The sequence below is a fragment of the Petaurus breviceps genome, unplaced genomic scaffold (assembly GCF_028583685.1).
Source record: "Petaurus breviceps papuanus isolate PSGF00001 unplaced genomic scaffold, PetGlider_PUasm1.0 90681, whole genome shotgun sequence".
In the NCBI taxonomy this organism is placed as follows: Eukaryota; Metazoa; Chordata; class Mammalia; order Diprotodontia; family Petauridae; genus Petaurus; species Petaurus breviceps.
Window position 1 is genome coordinate 4,124,949 of NW_027187307.1, and position 20,936 is coordinate 4,145,884.

The following is a 20,936-nucleotide window of genomic DNA, read 5'->3' on the forward strand; positions in this document are numbered from 1 at the left end:
AAAATAAGAAATACACTTTATGTGAACTTGATGAAAATACCAAGTTGAATATGGCAAGTTTCGTGGATAGATAGATACGTCATGCTCATACTTCATGCTTATCTGCATATGGGCCAATCATGTGGTGAGAGTGAGGGATAGCTAATAGAGACGCAAGGACCCCCATTACCAGGAGCTTCAGACGTCGTCTGAAGTCAGTGGTTAGTGTGTGTTAGTTAGCGTCGTCAGTGGTGGGTGTAGAGAAGCCATGGACAGGATGGACTTTGACCTGCATTGTTGGAAGGAGCAGATCTGCTGGATTCTTATTGGACATTCCAAATGCTTTTGGACTTAACGTGTTGCCTGTGCTTTTTACGAATCTGATCCTCTGAGAAATGAAGTCAGATACTATACATGTCTAGATTAAATCTTCAAAAGGCAGACATACTTGGAAATTCCATTTTCTTCACCACCAAATTGATTCAAAGACCAAACTTTGCATTTCTAAGTTCCACTGTATTAAAACCTCCCTTGAATGGGACTTTAGGGAGGGGTAACTTCTATATGGCAGCCAAGTGGAGCCATAGTGCACAGAGTTCTGAGCCAGGAGTCAGGAAGACCTGAGTTCAAATTTGTTCTCAAATAATTCCTCATTGTTTGACCCTGGGCAAGTCACCTCTCTCTGACTGCCTCAATTTCCCTATCTATAAAATAGGGATATAAAACAGGACCTACCTCCCAGGGTTGTTGTGAGGACCAAATGAGATAATATTTGTAAAATGTTTTGCAAACCTTAAAGTGTTATATAAATACCATCATTAATAAAGCAGGAGTTAAATTGCGACTTCAGAGCACTACCAGTAAAGCAAAATGAGGCACATAGTGTCAGATGTTAATATGACAATATGTCAACATGTTTTGTTTAAATGCACTTTTTTTGTGAGGGCAGTACAATTAACACAATTTAGGGCTTCCTAATTAATTCATTCTATGGCAGCTAGGTGGCACAGTGAGTAGAGTGCTAGGCCTGGAGTCAGGAAGACCTGAGTTCAATTGTAAACTCAGACACTTATTAGTTTTATGACTCTGCCTCAGTTTCCTCATCTGTAAAATGAGCTGGAGAAGGAAATGGCAAACCACTCCAGTATTTTTTCCAAGAAAACCCAAAAGAGGATACAAAGGGTCACATATGACTGGCAAATGACTGAATGACAACACTTCTTTGTTAGAAGGGAGCACCCTATTGGAGCTAAGAGAGGATCATTGTGAAGTGATGACAGTATAAAAAACAAGGCATCAACAAAAAAAGCTAAAGGAAAACTAACAAACCAGAAATAGACACGGTCGCAGAATTCCAGAGTTGAGTGTGAAGCCCTCTAGAGGATTTGTCTTTGTATTCCCAGTACCCAAAACAGTTCCTGGTACACAGGAGGTGCCTAATAAATGTTTGTTGCTTGATTGGTTGAAAGACACTGGAGTGATCATCTTGTCCAACTCATACCTAAAAATTTCCTCTACGAGTAACCATCTGGCATTTGTTTGAAGACCTCTAATGAGAGGAAACCCACAGCCTCCTCCCCCTGGACAGTTAAAGCCATTAGAAAATTCTTCAGGGGCGGCTAGGTGGTGCAGTGAATAGAGCACCGGCCCTGGAGTCAGGAGGACATGAGTTCAAATCTGGCCTCAGACACTTGACACAATTACTAGTCGTATGACCTTGGGCAAGTCACTTAACCCCAATTGCCCTCCAAAAAAAAAAAAAAGAAAAGAAAATTCTTCTCTACATGGAGCCCAAATCACAGATGAGTTGTAATCTGTGTCAGAAGAGGGAGTTTCCACACTAAGAGTGCCTTCCACTGATAAAATCACAGATTCTTCTTGAATGCATATTTTATTTCCCCTAATAGAATACTGCCCTGATATAAATATAAATATAAATGTCAAAAAGATCCAGAGAAAAGATCCTAACGCATTAGGTAGATCTGCTCTGGAGACTTTCTGGAAAGAGGTGAGCCAGACAAAGGATGTAAAAGGAAGGGGAGGCTGTTATGGACACCTTGGGAGGAATACCCGTATCAGAGGGTTCAAAGAGTCATACAAAAATTGCAGAATCATCTATAGCCCCATTCTGGCCTCATGCCTCAAACCCCTTCCTCCACTCCCACTCTACTCCCAGAAAGGGGCAGGGGTGTTCATGGACCCAGATGGGCCAAGAGGGTGCTAGGGATGACAGTGTTTGCCCAAACACTACAGTTTGGACATCCCTCCTTCCTCACATTATCTTATATTTACCCATCTGTGCACATGTGTGTTTTGTCTTCCCCAGGAGAATGTGAACTCCCTGAGGACAGAGGCTATTTGACGCTTGTATCTGCATCCCCAGTGCCAAGTATTGTACTTGACACAGCAGGCACTTTATATGTACTTATTGACTTGAATCACAGTGAGGAGAGACGGCTGTTTGCATTTGTCAGCAAAGAGTACTGATGCAAACACAAATTTGGTCAGGCAGGTCAGTACTCTGAATCCTTCTAACCCCACTTAACCTATGTGGGCCTCATCTGTTAAGTGCCTTGCCCAACATCACATAGCATGTCAATGACCCATTCAGTGATCATTGGAGCCTCCTAGGGCCTTGCTCTGCAGCTAATGCTTGAAATCAGCCAAGACACAAGCAGAAGAGAAGGAAAAAATGGGTCAGGAAAACAGAATTGGCCAGCAAAAACCTGTGTTTCCAAATAAAGCCAATTGCCCTGAAAAATGAACTTTCTCAACAAAATGGAAAAAATGACTGGGAAGAATAACGTCCCTTTCACCCAGGAGATGGGATCACTGTGAACTCCTTTATCCAAAGAAACAATTTGTACAGTGGAAAGTACACTGATTTTGGTGTCAGAGAGTCTGAGTTCAAATCCTTATTCTGCTATGTACTACTACTTGTGTGACCTTGGGCAAGTCCCTTGGTGTCTCTGGAGCTAAGTTTCCTCCCCAATTAGAGTTGCTCTCGATGATGTCCTTTCTAGCTCTATGATATTTGAAACTGTATTCCAAACAAGGGACTTGAAATAAGGAAGAGATAGGTTCAATTATGTGAATGTAAAGGAACATAATAGAAGACTTCAGAAGTCTGATCGATGCAGTAACCAAATGGGGTATCATGAGTCTGGTGGGCACAGACATCCTGGTGGATTCAAGGTTCCCAGGGACAGATGCATTGTCATACAGCTGGCTTTGTTTTGCTGAGCTTTTTTATTAAAAGGAAAGGTTTTATTCAGAAGTGGGTCAGAGAATTATAGATTTAGACCTGAAAGGTATCTCAGGGACCATCTATTCCTCTCCTCCATTTTAAAGATGAGGAAACTGAGGCCCAGGGTGGCTACAGGACCTGCCCAAGGTCACACAGGTGATGGGGGCGCAGTTAAAATTTGAACCCAAGTTCATAAGGCTGCAGTTTCAGAGTTTAGGGCAGGTAGCCTTCTTATAGGATCAAAGTTCTAGAGTTGAAAGGGACCTCAGAAGTCATCTACAATCCTGTCATTTAACACACACACACAAACCCCAAAGTGACATTCTTTCACTTCGGGGTGTGTTACTTTCAGTCAGTATTCACAAACTTCTCTCCACCTATTTCCTTGTCTCCCTGCCATGCCTTGCCCTACAGTGTCAAAGAACTGGTATTTAAACAGCTAGGGTGAGGACAGAGCTCCACCCACTGGTGGTATTCTGAAGACTCATGCCATGGAAAAGTTCCCTAACCTACAGGGTCCCTTCAGATATCCCTGCTCACTCACTCTCCTCTCTCTCTCTCTCTCTCTCTCTCTCTCTCTCTCTCTCTCTCTCTCTCTCTCTCTCTCTCACACACACACACACACACACACACGATGACACACGTTTTCACCCCCCTCTTCCCTCCCTTTCCTCTTCCTCACTCAGGGCCCCAAACTTCGGAAGGAATGTTTAGTCTCCCAACTGGCTCGGATGGAACACGAAAGGCTCAGAATCCAGTCTGTCCCTGGCACCTCCGTCATCTTCTCCCATCTGATCAGACTTCCTGTTATGCCAGATGGCCAGGACGGAATTAAGATTAAACTGACACATTTTACTTGACTGTTGGACTTAAATATATACCTGAACCAGGAACATAAGTCTTTGCCATTCCAAGTGATTCAAGCCTGTAAGCAATCAACAAGTAGCATGAAGCATTTTCTATGTATGCATATGCCGGGCACCAAGAAAGAAAATACAGAGCCGAGACATTCCTTGCCTTCCAGAAATTGATGGGTGGGGAGGGATGAGCAGAACATAATGTGTCCAGGATCAGTAAATTGAGGAAATAGACCAATAAACAAATAATTGGCATCTCTGTGGCATATTAAGGTTTGTTTATAAGGTCCTTTACAAATATTAGCTCATGTGATCCTTTCAACAACCCTGGGAAGTAAAGCCTCAGAGGCCTCATTGTCCCCATTTTACAGATGAGGAAGCCAAGACTCAGAAAGAGAAAATTACTTGCCCAGGGTCATGCAGCTAAGAAGAGGCAGAGACATGATTTGAAGCCAGGTCTTTTGGGCACCCTAACTGCCATGCCGTATAACTAATGACCCCGAATTTTTTGTTGAATATCTCTGGGAGCCCCTCACAGGCAAGGGCTGGTTTGGCTTTTATCCTTGTATCCCTGGTGGCTAGCACACAGTGCCTGGCACGTAGGTGAGCATTAATAAATGCTAATGCTAAAAGCATTAGCAAATGCTTGTTGACTGACTGACTGAATGAATGAATGAATGAATGAATGAATGAGCATATGAGTCCAAGGCCCAGTCCTTCCCGGTTTCATTTTCAGAAGAGCAAAGAACACTACAACACCTGTCTCCCTCTCGATGGTCATCCTTTGGCCTAATACCTTCACTTCCCCCCTTCCCAGCTTTGGTACAAATCAGTGCTGTGCTGATTTTGTGTGGGAAGCATGGTACGTGACATCCTGGACCACCTCTTCATCCCTGATCCTCCACCTATCTGTTTCCAACTCCCTCATCATCTCTATCACTTGAAAACACGTTGAAAACAATTCTTCCTTTCACATTAAGTGTTATTCATAGAGCACAGCTTCTGGCTTGTGTAATGTTTTTGCATATTCTTTGGACCTCAGAGATGTGCTCTCTCCCCAGGACAGTCATTGGAAAATCTCCTCTGGTTTGTAATTCCAGCAAGTACTAACCCCCATAGGATATAGTGAAGGAAGTTCTCCAAAGTCTTCATCAGTTATTCAAAAAGTCACTTTTCATAAAGGGAAAGATATTCAAACTTTGCCAATGAATCTGAGATCTCACAGATCCCAATCTCTATGCCCACCCCTGGGCTTCTCGCCCTTTGTGACTTATCCACATCCTCCAGGAAATCATCCCTGGATGGTCTAGCCAACATGATGAGGGACTCCCTTGAGGCTGTTTAGCATTCTCTGGGTAGCAGGACCAGGGCTGCACTCAGACAGTCCTGAGTGGTCTCCCACTCAGCTCACCTCATTGTCTGGCTGTGTATTTCCTGGATTATACCACTTGTGGCTTGGAAGTCATCATTAGGAATGCACATCAACCTGCTCAGGCCCACTGTGCATGAATCTGAATATTACACTAGATTGAAAGCATCAGGGCTCAAAAGTTGGAGTGAACCTTAGAGGTCATCAAATCGACCCCTCGAGGTTTTTTCTTTTTGCTTCTTGGAGGGCAATTGGGGTTAATGACTTGCCCAAGGTCACATGGCTAGTAAGTATGTCAAGTGTCTGAGGCTGGGTTTGAACTCAGGTCCTCCTGACTCCAGGGCCAGTGCTCTATTCACTGTGCCACCTAGCGGCCCCTAACCCTAAAGTTTTGAAGAGAAAGAAACTAAGGCCCACCAAGAGAGGGGAAGGGCTTCATCCAACTTCACAAGGTAGAGTGGTACAGCCTCAGACTCTTGGCCTCCCACTGCCTCCCCACAGAGGGAACAAACTTCCTAGAATGGGGAAGTCTTGTGTGTCTTTGTTGTTCCTTCCACATCTGGATCCGCAGGCTAAGAGGGCTGTGAAAGGGAAGAGTTCTATAGCAACCTTGCCCTAGCTGGGCAACAGCTAGAAACTGCTTGAGGAAGGGAAAGGGCCTGAGGCCTAGGCAAGAAGTGGGAGAAGGGATGGGGCTGTGTCTGTGTGTCTGTGTGTCGGGCTGGGCAAAGGGCAAGGCAAGAGTGAGAAGGGCCAGATAGACCAGTCTAGCCAGAATGGAAGCATTTATGAAGGGCGATAACAGCACCAGCTGCCATTAATAATCCACTTCAAGGACTAGACAAAGCATTTTTAGTGTGAGATGAGACTAAAGCCACACAGAGGTGACAGTGCAAACAAGTGGCAGGAATACAGGCAATGGCCAAGGGAGCCAAGAGAGAGGGAGAAGAGGTTTGGCTGTTCCTTTAATGGCTGAAATGAAGATCTAACAGACAATAGGATCACAGATTTGGAGAGGGACTTTGGGGTCCAACTCACTCAATTTACAGATGAGGAAACAGAGCTTAAAGTGACTTGACCAGTGTCACATAGCCAATGCATGTTTTGTTTGAGACAGGATTGGAACCCAGATATTCTTAACTCTAGGTCCAGCCCTCTTCCCACAAATTCCTCACTGCCTCTTGGATCGTCTAAAGGATTGATGTAAGAAAGCATTATGTAAATGATCTAACACTAAAGAAACACAGCAGATTGGAGATTTGGAGTTGGAAAGGGCCCTAACCCCTTATTTTACAGACAAAGAAAATGAGGCCTACTACCAGTGCTTCAAGGGACTTGACCAATGTCAGAAAAGGACGTACCCTGTTCCTCTGTGAGACCACAATCCATCAGTGCCCTCCCATCCTATTTGACTCTTGTCTACATTCTCCTATGAATCTTCCACAGTGGGTTCCCCTCAACAGGCAGGAAGAAATCTCTTGACTTGCTGATGGCTGCCATGGGAGTCTGGGGCTAGCCATTCCATCTCTTCTCTCCCACTCTCACTATACAACTGGCCTATCTCCTTTTCTGCTCATCTCTCTGCTAGCATCCTTTCTACCCCTTTTCCACCTGTGCAGCCTGCTCCCATGTACCCATCCTGCCTTGCCCTTTAGCACTGTACCCTAAGTGCTTTCTCCCTAGTGACCACCCCCCAGTACCAAGTTCAAAACCAAGGTCTCCAGTGTGAGTGGGGAGGGAGAGGGATATGCAGTCTTATAGGCAAAGGGAGTGAGCTTTTCTTTGACTATTTATGAAAAAAAAGTTAATTCTGAGTGGAGAGATGTAAAAAATTAAACTCATAGAACCAACCAGGTGACTAGAATTTGGAACATTTAGAAAACCACTTGCCCAAGCCACAAGTTCTGAGATCTGAGCGACTGAACTTCAGGTATCATCACCAATTTTGACCACAGCTGAAATTGCCCTGCCCCTGGCCCCTCCCAGTTGCTAGTGTAAGCTCCTTAAAAGCAGCCACTTTGTCTTTATATCCCCTTGTGTCCCTACTATCTAGTACCAGGCCCACCATTTTGTGCCTGGGATAGTGAAGGGCTAAGCACTTGCCCAGGGACTCAGAAAGTGTGTGGCAGTGGCAAGATTTGAACCAGAATTCCCAGTTGCCTTGGTTAGCACACAATAAGCAGTTAATAAGTGCTTGTTGAATGGAGGAATCTTGTCGTGCCATGTTTTTAAGCCTGGAAGATAGTTTATATAATTGGCAAGATATTAGTAGAATAAGTCCAATAACACCATCTGTGCATGGAAGTAAGGGAAATCTTAATGGAAACAAAATAAGATAAGCAGGCAAATCTATTTGGTTCAAGGCCTTTCGATAGGGAAGGGAAGGCAGTATCCAAGTGCTTAGCATTACATCTCCAGTGGGAAGGGAGTCATTGGCATTTTTGAAAACCCAAGGTGGACTCCTTGCCAATAGCATGGGCAGCAGCAATCTCTGCCCATGTTGAAGGACTTTGGACTGAGTCTTGGAGAATTGAAAGTGAACGACAGTCTCATTAGAAGCATTGTTTCCAATCATTGCTGTTCAGTCATCTAGGTAGAATAATGACTGGAATACTGGACTTGGAGTCAGGAAAACCTGAGTTCAAATACAGCCTCAGATACAGTTATTTCACCCCTGTCTACCTCAGTTTCATCATCTGTAAAAATGAGGATAATAATAGTTTCTACCTCTCAAAATTGTTGTGTGGATCAAATGAGATAATATCCGTAAGTCACTTTGCAAACATATAAATGACAACTCTTATTATTCAGGAATGTTTTTGTTTCATGTAAATGATCCTCCCAGGCCCCTTCTTTCCTGATTCTAAGGGCTAGCAGGACAGGTGCAGGTGGGTCACCTCTTAGAAGCAAGGGCCCTTTAAATATTCAGAGCACATGGCCCAGGGAACTGCTGCCACTCAGTTCTTGAAGTTCCTGCCTAGTAAGCAAGTTGGCATAACCAGAAGCTCCACCTAGTCACCTGTGATCTGACTCTGGCCTCAAGGCTCTCCTGACCTTGGCTTTGGACCCAGCACAAGACTTCAAGGCTTGGCCTATGGCTCTCCATCCCTCCAGTCAGGGAACGTGTTCCTGGCTTTTCTTTAGAATCTCCTGAGCGTATTCCAGACCTGGGAAGGGGGAGAGGGGGAGAGGCTTCCAAATGCATTCACTTGGCCCTGCCCCTCTGGACTGTGCCTGTGGTGTTCTTTATTTGCTAAGTCTCTGATCCCAACTGGAGCTCCTTGCTTGAGCTAGGCCAACCAATGTAGGTTTGCTCCACACTAACAGCTACTTCCCCATCCTGCTATGGGTCACCTGTGCCCCACCTTTTCTTGGCTCCTTATACCCTCCAGCGTTCTTATAACACTACTCCACCTTAACTACAAGTTAACCCTTTGGTAACCAGAAGCAATGTCATAAGGCAGGCATGCATAGCATACAGCTGGAAGATCACTCATGGTCTGCCAAAGTGGCCTGTTTTACATCCTCTGCATTCTTCAACAGCCACCCAAAATCCTTTGCTGGGCCATATGTTGTGCAGGCCTGCCATAAGGCCTTCCTGTCTGATCTAATGGACCCAACAGGCAACAGAGATAATGGGTAGTCAGGCCTCATGCAGCTTTGAGGGGAAAAAACCTTTCCAATTGTGAAAGCATATGAGCAATGGGCTTGCACCTTAAGTATGTGGTATAGCAGGAGATATCATGGATGGCACATTGGACCTGGTATCAGGGAATCCTGAATTCAAATCCTGCCTCAGACACTTATTAGCTCTGTGAGACCTTGGGCAAATCACTTCGATCCCCCTGGGCCTCAGTGTCCCAAGGAGTTGGACTAGACGACCTCTAAAGTCCCTTCCAGATCAAGAGTTAGGCTTCTATGATTGTAATTTTCCATAATCCCTTCTCTGCCCCATTTTATTCTTAATAATAGTAATTCACATTTTATAACATTTTAAACTTAATACAGAACTCCATTTTAGTCTCTTCCTTTACCTTGAATCCTCTTGTCATCCAGCTTTTGTCAAGGTTTTCAGGCTCATATCTCTACAGAACAGGCGCTCCAAGCTTAATGCCCTCCTACTCCCAATGGTTTCCTCTACTTCCATTTCTTAAATTAACATGGACAATGAAAGGTAAAGAGAGCAGAAGTTATGATTATGACCTGATTTTTCTTTTGCTAAACTAAGATGATGACCCCTTGCCACTAGAAACCAATCAGCTCAGGAACCAACCTCTATTGCAGGCTGCATCCCCAGTAGACTGTATGCTTCCCTCGGAATAGGGCCTATTTTGTTGCTGCCTTTGTATCCCCAGCACTCGGCACATAGTAGGCATTTGATGATTATTTTTAAATTGAATTGAATTAAATTGATCATCATCCATAGTAAGTGCTTAATAAATGCTTTTGGAATTATCTCCAAGTTTTCTGGGTTCTCTATTAAAAAGATATAGCCATGATCACTAAGATATCTAGGAAACTAGCATAAATATAGAACCATTCCCTAATGGACGAGTGGCCAGAAGATACAAATAATCAATTGTCAACCATATGAAGAAAGAGTACTTCAAAACACCAATAAAGGGCGGCTAGTTCGTGCAGTGACTAGAGCACTGGCCCTGGAGTCAGGAGGACCTGGGTTTGGATCCAGCCTCAGACACTTAACACACACAAAAAAATCTAGCTGTGTGACCATAGGCAAGTCACTTAACCCCAATTGCCCTCCCCCCCAAAAAAAGGCAAAAAAACCCACATAAAAATCATCAATAAAAAGTCAAATCAAAACAATCATGATGTTTCTCCTCACACACAGCAAATTAGCAAAGATGACTTACTAGTTGCATGCCTCTGGACCTTTCTGTGCCTATTTCTTCAGCTGCAAAATGGAGGAGGGAATAGACCAGCTCCAAATTGATGATCCTTTGATAAAATGAGATGCGTTATATAAAGCACAAATGATGCGAATAGTCAATGTTGGTAGGGTTGTGAAAAGCCAGGAATACTAATACATTGTTGGTGGAATTATGAATGGATCCAACCATTCTGGAGAGCAATTGGGAATTATGCCAAGAAAGTGATTAAAGTGTCTACTTTGCCCAGGCATCACACTACCAGGCATATATCCAAATTACTTCAAAGGTGGAAAGACATTTTATACTCCAAAACATTTATAGTAGCGCTTTTTGTAAGTTAAAAATTAAAAACAAAATAGATGTCCATCAATCAGTCAATGCCTAAACAAATTGTGGTGCTTGAATGTGATGGAATATTACCGTTCTATCAGAAATGCTAACTATAAAGAATATAGAGAAGCATGGGAAGACTGATATGAATGGAGACAAAAAGGAAATAAGCAGATCCAGGAAAACACCCAACAATATACATACGAACTATGAAAAGTTTAAAAAATGAAACTGAATGCCATGTAATAATAATGACCAGGCTTAGTCCCAAGAAGAAAGGAAAAAATGAAACTCCCTCTCTTCTTTGGAGAAGTAGGGGGCTCTGAGCTTAGAACATCGTGTATTCATTCTATGAGACTCAGTTGATGCATTTGTTAGTTTTGTCAAACTGGTCTTTTCCCTCTCTGTTGGTGTTTTTGGATTTTGTTTTGTTTTGGTTTGGTTTTTTGGTGGTGTCCTTTGTTACAAGGATTGACTCTCTGGTAAGGGAAAGCAGAAGGAGTGTATTTGGAAATGAAAGTGATATAAAAAAGAAAGATATCTATAAACTTATTTAGAGACATGGCACAAATGTCTAATGATGACGAGGAGGGCCTGCCAGGGCAGTTCTGACTAGTGATATTTCATTCTATCATAGTGCTATGAAGCTTCCAGAGACAGGGACATCCTTAGAAGTAAGCACTGCATATGGAGGAAAGGCTGTCATCCTCCAAAAATATCTCCCAGAGGTCTCCAGGAACCTCGAATTCTCCCAGTTGCAATGTATTACTCTGGCTTAAGATATCATATTTACTGAATGCTAGATTTCAGTGCCCTAGAGGGAAGGGGGAATAGCCATTATCAATCATTCAAACCAAAAAGGTATTTATCAAAATGGGGCTGCCATGGGGCAGCTAGGTGGCATATTGAATAGAGCACTGGCTCTGGAGTCAGGAGGACCTGAGTTCAAATCCAGCCTCAGACACTTAACACTTACTAGCTGTGTGACCTTGGGCAAGTCACTTAACCCCAATCGCCCTGCTTTCCCCTTCCACAAAAGAAAAAAAATACAAAATGGGGCTGCCAAGTGACAACCAACTGAAAAAAGAATGATACTTTGGACATCCAGGCAGCAAGTATTTATATAGTGCCTAACTCAGAGGGTTGTGGTTTAAAAGCAGGCAGAAACAGGTTGGGCAAGGGAATGGGTGGTAGTGGAAATATCCCTATGCTTGGAATCATGAGAAACCAGGGTACAAATCCCAGCTCCTGTGACTGGGGACAAATTGCTTGACTTTTGGAGTTGGTGAGTCTAGGATGCTAGCCATGGAATCAGCAAGATTCAGCCATCAAATCCTACCTCAGCCACTTCCTAGCTGTGTGACCCTAGGCAAGTCCCTTAACCTTTTTCAGTCTCAGTTTCTTCATCTCAAAAATGGGGATAATACCAGTACTTACTTCCCAGGGTGGTTGTAAGGATCCAATGAGATAATAGATGTAACACATCTTGAAACCTTAAAGTGCTATGTAAATGCTTCTTGCTATTATTGTATATTACATATTGTTATCTGTTACATATCATTATATTATCATGATTCTATTATTACTCCTGTAATGATCATGATTCGAAATCCTACTTCCACTCAAGGTTCTCTTCAAATGCTACCTCCTATCTTGGATTCTCCCCCACACAAAATTAAGTTGTATAAATTTTGTATTCACTTATCTGTGTAAGTACTTTCTCCTGCAGCAAAATGTAAGGCCTTTGAGGTCAGGGCCTGTTTTGGTTTTTGCCTTTGGATTCTTAGTACCTAGCACAGTGTCTGGCAAAAATGTATGGGGGTTTTGGTCCACACCAAAAATGTTGTGATATTATTTATTCAGGGAACTCCCAGATTTTAAAATCCCTCCAACTTGTCCATAGCTTCAAATCTCAGAGTTGTCTGGACACATGGAGGTTAGAGGAATTGCCCAGGATCATTACAGCTATTTTGTGCCAAGGTTACCCTCTATTCACTGCACCACACTGACCTCTCCATGCTCCTGGCTCAAAAGAACTACTTAGAAATGTTGGTTGAATTTAATTGTTGAATTGAGGACCAGTACTGTCAGCATCCTCTAAGTTTTGCCCTGCCATAGTTGACCCTGGGTGCAAGGGACCCGAAAGTTAATTCCACTTACTTCAAAATGCCAAGGGGACATTTTTTCTAGCACCTGGATAAGCAAAGTTGCATACATTTGGTACAGATTTCTAACTTTATTTGGGATCATTTAAAACCTTCACTCAAGATCCATAGGACTGTCTCCAACTTTCATCTGCCTTCGGTCATTTCAGCACCACAAGAAAAGGATATTGGAAAACGATATTTTGCAAGTAAGCATCCCAAGAGCTTAGCATGATTTTACAGAATATCAAGCCCACTGGAAAAAGTTATTCACTGAAGATGCCTAAAGCAGATATTTCCTTCTCAGATCACTAAACACTTCCATCCTCATGATGAGCAAAGGGGAAAGAATGAGATGATATAATTCTGATTTAAAGAGATGTTTGTGCTATCCTTCGGCAGCTGGTCAGGAAGATTAGGCCTTTCTTGCCCTGTAATTGGATAATGCTGGCTTTGTTGATTTTGAAGGAGAAGGACTAATCCAGGCAGTTTACAGTGACAACACAACTGTTAGATTGCTGGCATGGCTACTGGAGGGAAAAAGAAGATGCCCTGAGAGACAAAAGAGCCCCTCTCTTGTCTGTTTCTCTCACCAGTTCCAGGAGTACAATTTTCAGGTTCTCTTATTAAACTCTGAGTTGTATCTTCATATGCAAATGCAAAAACCTGGAGGAGAAGTCGGCAGAGATGCCAGAAAGACTACAGATGTGCACTGTCTTAAGTTCAAGCTGCAGGGCTGAGGTCCGGCTTCACAGAAGTAACCTCTGTGCAAAACAAGGGTTTTCAGAACAGAAAGAGTCTCCATCGCCGAGATACAGAGTAATTACACTATGGCAGCATTATGTGGCAATAGATGGTAGCTTTGTGAAATGCACCCAGGAGTGGGATCGTTATTGTTCATGAAAGTGGAGACGCGCCATAATCGTAACTCAAAGTCCTGTTGCTGGTACGAAACAGAGCCATGTGCTGGCTAGAAGGACAGAAGACCTCACTCTGTCTAATGCCAAAGGAACAGGCTTTGCAACATGGGTCGCGGACTTCTTTCTCACAAATAATTAAGTGACGGATGAGCTAAGTATTAAAGAATCATTTCAGGTCAGCGTTTCTCCAAAGCTGGGATATTGGAAAGAGACAAGATAGGGTGGAGGCGGGCCCCTGAGACGGTGAACTCTGCTGCCCTGACCAGCTGTTTGGCTCAGCCTAGAATCAGAAAATGCTAGCTAAAGCTGGGAGGGAACCTTAGGGGTAATCTAATCCAACTTGGTTCATTTTACAGATAGAAAAATTGAGGACCTAAGAAGAGATATGATGTGACAGAGATCATGCAAGTAGTATGGAAGAGCCAGGACTAGGAACTGGGTCTCTTACTTCTAAGTGTCCTTTCCATTCCACCACAGGGACATAGGAGATATCTTTGAAGGTGAGATGTTCGTTACCACAGCAGCTCCACTTAGACCTACCATGTTGCTAAGAGTTAAATACCAACTGACCTTTCAATAGGATTTTGTAGTTTGCCAAGCACTTGCCGTACATTATTTATGAGAGTCTCACAACCAGCCTAGGAGGTAGACTCTAGATGTATTATCCCATTTTACAAATGAGGAAACTGAGGCTCAGTGAGATTAAGTAACTTACTTGCCCAGGGTCACACAGCTAGTGTCAAAAGCAGACTTCAAAATCAGTTCTTCTTGATATAAGCACAGGTCTGACCATGTCACCTCCCTGTTCAATAAGCTCTGGCTCCCTATTAGCTACAGATACAAACAGAAAGTCCTCTGTTTGGCTTTTAACTCTTCCCCCCCCCCACCTGCTCCACCCACCTGGGCAGGTAGGTGGCACAGTAGATAGAACACTGGGCTTGGGATCAGAAAGACTCCTCTTCATGAGTTCAAATCTGATCTCAGACTCTTATTAGCTATGTGACCCTGGGCAAGTCACTTCACCCTGTTTGCCTCTGTCCCTTGTCTATAAAATGAGCTGGAGAAGGAAATGGCAAACTACTCCAGTTTCTTGCCCAGGAAACCCCAAATAGGGTCACAAAGAGATGGACATGACTGAAACAACGGAACAAATCTTACCTTTCCAGTTTTCTCACACTTTACTCCCCTTTGCACACTCTTCAATCCATCGATCGCTGTTCCTCACAAAAAGACTCTTCACCTCCCAACTCTGGACGTTTTCACTTTCTTAAAATACATTCAATGCTTCTTTTTCCTTCAAGCCTCAGGACAGGTGCCATCTCCTACAAGAAGCCTTTCCTAATCCCCCACCTTATAAGTGCTCTCTGTGTCCTCAAATGAACATGTCTGTACTTATCTGTTTACTCATTTTATTTCCCCTTCCCCTCTCCCCCAGAGGAATGTAAGCTCCTTGAGGGACAGACACAGTAATTCTTGGTACCATTTGCAATCTATCACAGTGGTTTATTGCATAGAATCAAATTCAACACATCTGTTCACATCAATATAGCCTAGATATGCAGGCTTTTTGTTCTATTCAAGCTTTCTGTTTGTTGGAGAGATGGGGTTTTTTTTTGGGGGGGGGGGAGAATGGAGTTGAGAGACAGGGAGATGACTGTGAAGATACCACTTAAAAGCCTTGTCTTAAAATTGAACTGTGTGCTATTTAAGTATTCTTTAAAAAGAACTTTGTGGGGAAAGAGGAATACTTTCTCTTTTTGAAAGCAAATAATCTGTGGCAAAAGTCGGGTGGAGCAGGGAGGAAGTGATAGTGAGGAGCCATTCAGGGGGCCTGCTGGAATGGTAAAAAACCTAGTTATATATAGCTCTAATTCCCTAGATCATTTTGTGAGCCTGAAAGCAGGACTTTACCTTTAGCTCTGTTCAGTTTCATAGTGTGGATTTCACTTTGCCATTCCAATAATTTGGGATTGCTCTGGATCAGTATTTTGTCATCTCTCAGACTCGCTATCCCGTTCAGTTTGGTGGCATCTACAAACTCTCTAGGCATGCCTTCTAGGTCTTTATCCAAGTCAATAATAAAAATATCGATCTAGATGTCATCCTCAGACATGCTCAACAGGAACTCCCAAGTTTAGACACAGTTATTCCTCAGCCTTGCTTGGATTCACTGAAGGGGATACCCATTCAGCCCACACTTCCCCATCTTATTCATGTAGCTGGCAGGGCCTTAGAGGGCATTTAGTCTAAACTTTTTGTTTTACAGGTACATACAGATATATACAACAAACTAAATGCTTTGGTCAAATTAAAATTCATCATATCCATGGTGTCCATTTAACCCTCTCTCCCAACAGATATTTCAATAGTTCTGTGATCTTGTGAATTGGATAGTCCCTTCAGTGGTGCAGGTTGCAACCTGTCCACCCTTTCTTATCCTGAGTGACTCTTGCCCACATCCTTCTATAAATTCTCCAGAAGAGCCTCACTCAGTGTGATGGAACCCTCTAGGTTTCTTAATATTATTTGGCTGGGGATGCAGCTCTGACATTCATTAGCTGTGTGACTCTAGACAAGACAGTTCACCTCACTGTGCCTCAAGTTTCCATCTGTGAAAAACAGATAATGATACTTGCTTTAACTATGTCACAAGCTTATTGGTAAGAAAGTGGTTCACAAACCTTAAAATAGCATAGAAATATAACTACCATCACTTTGGGGATTTGTTGCATATCACTCCCTTTTATGTACTCTATGGTCCAACCAAACCAGACAACTTCCTGTTCCCCTTCCTTAGAAACCTGTCTCCCACCTACGTACCTTTACACAGGCTGTGTGTGCCCCATGACTTGGAATGTTGTCCCTCCTTACCTCTGTCTCTTAGAATCCCTAGTTTCCTTAAAGCCTCAGCTCATGCACTGCTTCCAACACCCAAATTATCTCCTATTTATGTTTTATATTTTGCATTTACTTGTATGTGTATATACATAGTATGCACACATACATACACACTATAAGCACCTTAAGGACAGGAAACACAGCTTACCTAAACTTCACATTTCTCTTGCTGGTCATGAAGCTCTGCAAAGAGTAGGCGCTTAATAAATGCTTCTCCTCGGTTGGTTGGCTGAAGACAAGCTTTGTAATGTAAAAGTAGTTTGGAAATGTGACTGGCTTTTTTATCCTGGTCCTCATTACTCATTTACTGACCTCTGTGGGCTTCTGCATTAGCCAGCCTGGCTGTTCTCCCAGACCACAAACACAAAATGCTTCTTCTTGGAAGGGGTGGGGGTGGGGGTGGGGAAGGTTTGTGCCCTATTCTCCCCTAGAGGTTTCTAAAACACATTCAACCAATGTATTTCATTTTGCTTGTTAAAGAGCCAGAGACAGTAGTTGCCTCACATTTCCGGACCTAGAATCAGCCAGCTGCCTCCTGAGACAGCACTGGCAACTGTGTCAGCTGGCAGGCTACCAGCTCCCAACATGGGGGTGAGTGGGTGGGAAGGAGCTGATGGCATACCCCTTCAACATTTCCAGGGAGAACCCTTTCTAGCTGTCCCCTGCTCTACTCCTAGCCAGTACACACAGACCTAGTAAAGGGGACCAGGAAGATCATATTTCCTAGTCTCCTTTCTAATAACCATATACAATACCAGCAAATGTTTGCCTGGAGATGTGTTCCTGCAGAGTGTGCTCTAAAAGGGACTCCTCTTGGACAAACTCTGTTTCCCCTTTGATTAGTACTTAGACACTGGAGATTTGCTCCCACGTCTTTTAAGGGCTTTTATCCCTTAGATATGAGAGAATAACACAAAGGAAGCAAACTTTAAAGTTCCCACAATGCCCAGGAGAATAGGGCAATTGTAGTTGGTGTCTGGAATCTTTTCTTTCCTGGCCAGGAGAGCAGTGACCACATCTCTCCTTAGCTCAGAAGAAGTGAAAACTTACAGACCCCTCCCCTAACTAGCTCTGAGAGCAGCAGCAAGAATGGTCTGAAGCATCTGGAGTCAGACTTCCAGGAGCTAAGGTGGTGGTGTAAGCAGTAAATCACAGTATTGCTCCCATATTCGCCTCAAAGTAACTATAAAATGGCACCCCTAAACTGATCCTATAACAGCAGAACCAGCAAAAAATGGGGTGAAACAATCTTTCAGTTCAAGAAACTTGGAAGATCGGCAGGAAAGGCCTGTCACACTTGGGTAAAAGAGGAGCACAGCCCAGGACAGGAAGCATCTCAGCAAGCCAGCAGCAAACTCCACCTCAGCAAACCAGTGAGAAATCCTGAGAGCAGATAAATGCCAAGATCAGGATCCTACCATGTGTCTCAGCATAGCCAGAGGGACTGGTACACTCCAGCTCCAAGAAGTGCCATGTACTTCAGCTTGGCCTCAGGCAAATAGACAATCTCTAGTGGCCAGACTTCCACCTACTTCAGCATAGCCCCAGGCACACAAGCAATCTCCAGCTTCCAGACCTCAGTGTACACCTTCAGCGTAGCCCTGGGAAACCACAGAAACACCCCACTGGTCTCAGCACACACCAGACACCAGCACTAAGACCCCTACTCAGCACCAGGTAAGCTGCCAGACCCTTATGGCCTCCAGCAGCACCAGCCACCCCACACACAACTCCCTGATCACAGTATCAGACACGAGGGCCCCCTGTGGACCTTAGGGCAACATCAGTGCAGACCCATGTAAACAACCAGGGCCCGTAGCCCCTGGCACAAGAGACCTAAGACAGTGCCCCCTCCACGCTGGGAGCAGAGCTCAAATTTAAAAGAAGGGGGATAAAGGTTAAAAAAAAAAGATGAGAAAAAACAAACAAAAAAAATAATCTGACCATAGAAAGTTATTTTGGTGACAGAGAAAAGTAAGACACAAACTCAGAAGAGGACAACAGTGTCAAAATACCTATGGGCAAAACCCCAAACAAAAATGGGAAGTGGTCTTAAACCCAGAAAGAACTCCTGAAAGAGCTCAAAAGGGAGCTTAATAATAATATAAGAGACATAGAAGAAAAATTGGGAAAAGAAATGAGAGTGATGCAAGAGAATTATGGGGAAAAAGTTCAACAGCTTGGAAAAAGAAAACAACTACTTAAAAAGTAGAATTGGCCAAATGGAAAAGGAGATACAAAAATACAGAAGAAAACAACTGCTTAAAAAGTACAACTGGTCAAACAGAAGAGGAAGTACAAAAGCTAATTGAGGAAAACAACTCCTTAAAAGTTAGAACTGGGCAAATGGAAGCTAATGACTCTATAAGATATCAAGAATCAAACAAATGCAAAAGAATGAAAAAATGGAAGAAAATGTAAAATGCCTCATTGGAAAAACAATTGACCTGGAAAATAAATCCAAGAGAGACAGAGTCAGAATCACTGCACTACCTGAAAGCTATAATCAAAAGGAGGACCTGGACAGCCTCTTTCAAGAAATTATCAAGACAAACCACGCTGATATCCTAGTACCAGAGGGTAAAATAGACATTAAAAGAATCCGCTGATTACCTCAGCAAAGACATCCCAAAATAAAAACTCCAAGGAACATTACAATCAAATTTCATAACTATCAGGTCAAGGAAAAAATATTGCAAGTGGCCAGAAAGAAACAATTCAAATATCAGAGAATCACAATCAGGATTACATAGGACTTAGCAGCTGCAATATTAAAGGATTTGGAGGTCATGGAACATGATATTCTGGAAGGCAAAGGAGTTAGAACTACAACCAAGAATCATCTGCCTGGTGAAATTAAGCATAATACTTCAAGGGAAAAATGGTCATTCAATAAAATAGAAGGATTTCAGGTTTTCATAGGGAGAAGACCAGAATCAAAAAAAAAATTTGATCTCCAATATCAAGACCCAAGAGAAACCATAAAAGAGAAAAAAGGGAAAAGGAAATATAAGGGATTCAATGGAGCTGAACTGTTTACATCCCTGCATGGGATGATGATACTTATAATTATTAAAAATTGTACCACTAATAATATAGCTAGAAGGAATATACATAGATGGAGGGCATGGGTATAAGGTGAATTTGAGGGAATTAAATGAAAAAATTCAGAGATGAGAAAGACCAGTGAGTAAAGCGTTGGCCCCAGAGTCAGGAGGACCTGAGTTTGGGTTCTGGCCGCAGACACAACACCCACACAAAAAAAACTAGCCATGTAACCTTGGGCAAGTTACTTAACCCCAATTGCCCTCCAAAAGGCAAAAAAAAGAGATGAGTAAAAGGAGTAGCCTCAGTGCAGAAGGAAGGGAAAGGTAGAATGGGGTAAATTATTTCACATGAAGAGCCACAAAAAACTTATTACAGTAGAGGGTGTAATGTAATGCCAAGGAAAGGCAACTTCCCAAGGTTCAAAATACCAGCACAGGTGCTCTCCATTTTATTCAGTGACAAAGTAAGAACAGAGAAGGTCAAAACATGACATCATTCAAAATACAGCATTTACTAAATGTGATTCAATAATCTCCAAGTACTACCCCACCCCAGGACCTTCCATTCATTCAATCAATTACAAAGTCTCTGGTCTAAATACTACTCCACCCCTAGGCTGTACCTTCATTTAGTCCATCACAAAGCCCCTCTTCTCAAATGGAGATTAGTTTCCAAACATAAGTAAAGTACATTCATTTGTTCAACCATAGAACACAGAAAGGTCAAAAGTTCCCCACCCCTGGATCACAATTGAATCTACCCCAGAGTTACATCAAGTTTAAGCACAGCACTTAATACCCAAATGGAGGTCTTTTCTTCATCTTGACACAGGCAAGTTCTCAGCAATCTTAGTTCCTGGGGAGACAAGGCTTAGCAAGGCTACAAGATACGTTGCCAGTCTCTTCATTAATTCATCCTCTGTCTGCAGAACAGTCCTAGAACCCCTGACAACATTAGCAAAACCCTCTCCCAGGATTTCTGTAAACACACAAGAAAATCCTTCTTCAGGGCTTCTGAACCAACAGAAAGGTTCCCAGACCCCTGCAACAACAGCACTGTCCTTCACCAGTGGACAGTATTCACTCTCTGTTTGCAGGACAGGAGCTCTTAGCCAACAGCCAGGTTCCAGGACTTCTTCAACAAAAGAACTGTCTTTCACCAGTGGACAAATCTGGCAAAACAACATCAAAACAGACAGACAAAGTACCAGCAAAACAGCCATGTCTCCTCAGTCCTTGGCAGCTCAGGGGGC

General features: G+C 43.1%; 1 long non-coding RNA gene across 1 annotated transcript in view; it reads right to left on the bottom strand.

Annotated features, from left to right (window-relative positions):
* Positions 1–16,981, bottom strand: part of LOC138143889 (uncharacterized) — a 59,321-nt gene extending 42,340 nt beyond the window's left edge. The window contains exon 1 of the long non-coding RNA XR_011163818.1: positions 16,785–16,981. This is a non-coding gene — a long non-coding RNA (uncharacterized lncRNA). The remainder of the gene's footprint in view (positions 1–16,784) is intronic.
* Between the last annotated feature and the right edge of the window lie 3,955 nt (positions 16,982–20,936).